Source organism: Dacryopinax primogenitus, assembly GCF_000292625.1.
Source record: "Dacryopinax primogenitus strain DJM-731 SS1 chromosome Unknown DACRYscaffold_14, whole genome shotgun sequence".
NCBI lineage: Eukaryota > Fungi > Basidiomycota > Dacrymycetes > Dacrymycetales > Dacrymycetaceae > Dacryopinax > Dacryopinax primogenitus.
In genome coordinates this window covers 602,205-603,302 of record NW_024467211.1, presented here as the reverse complement: position 1 = coordinate 603,302, position 1,098 = coordinate 602,205, and positions in this window count along the sequence as shown.

Here is a 1,098-nt window from a genome sequence, read left to right as displayed (position 1 = left end):
CCATTATTGTCAAAGAGGTTCTAGAGATCTTAAGGAAGCATAAGCTCTATCTTAAAGCTGAGAAGTGTGACTTTCATCAGCTGCAGATAGAGTACTTAGGCTTTATTGTTGGCAAAGGCAAGCTCCAGATGGACCCAGTGAAGGTGGAAGGTGTCTCTGATTGGCCTACTCCAAGCAATGTGACACAAGTACAATCCTTTGTGGGCTTCTGTAATTTTTACAGAAGATTTATTAAGGATTTTGCTCACATTGCAAGGCCTCTCCATGACCTAACCAGGAAGAATACTCCATGGCAATGGGGGGAGAAACAAGAAGCTGCTTTCCATACCTTAAAGCAGACTATTACTTCCTCCCCTATTCTTATATTTGCCCAAGATGACAAACCCTTCCAAGTAGAGACTGATAGCTCTGATTATGCATCGGAGCTGTGCTCTCTCAGGAGGGGGATGATGGCAAGTGGCATCCCATAGCCTTCCTGTCTAAGAGTTTATCTGAGACAGAAAGAAACTATGATATCCATGACAAGGAGCTACTTGCTATTATCAGGGCACTTGAGGAGTGGAGACACTTCTTGGAGGGAGCCAGATATACTTTTGTAGTGCTGACTGACCACAAGAATCTGGAGTACTTCAGGACAGCTAAGAAGCTGACCAGAAGACAGGGCAGATGGTCACTATTCCTCTCCAGCTATGACTTTACCATGGTCCATAGACCTGGTAAGGGCTCTGGGAAACCAGATGCCCTGTCCAGGAGGCCAGATCATGGACAAGGGGAGGGGGATAATGAGAATGTGGTTCTTCTTAAACCTGAGTTCTTTCAGGTTAGAGCATTAGAGAGGGGTCATCTGATGATCTCAGGCCATGAAAAGGACATCCTACAGGATATTAAGGCATGCCATGACTTGGATGAGAAAGTGGTCAAAGCTATTAAAGAGCTCCAAAACTCCCCTGTCAAGCAGCTACATGGCAAAGAGTGGAGTGAGGAGCAAGGCCTAATTCTCTTTCATGGCAAGGTCTATGTCCCTAAGGATGAAGCCCTGAGGGTAGGATTGTCAGGTTCACCATGATTCCCCAATTGTGGGACACCCTGGGAGATGGA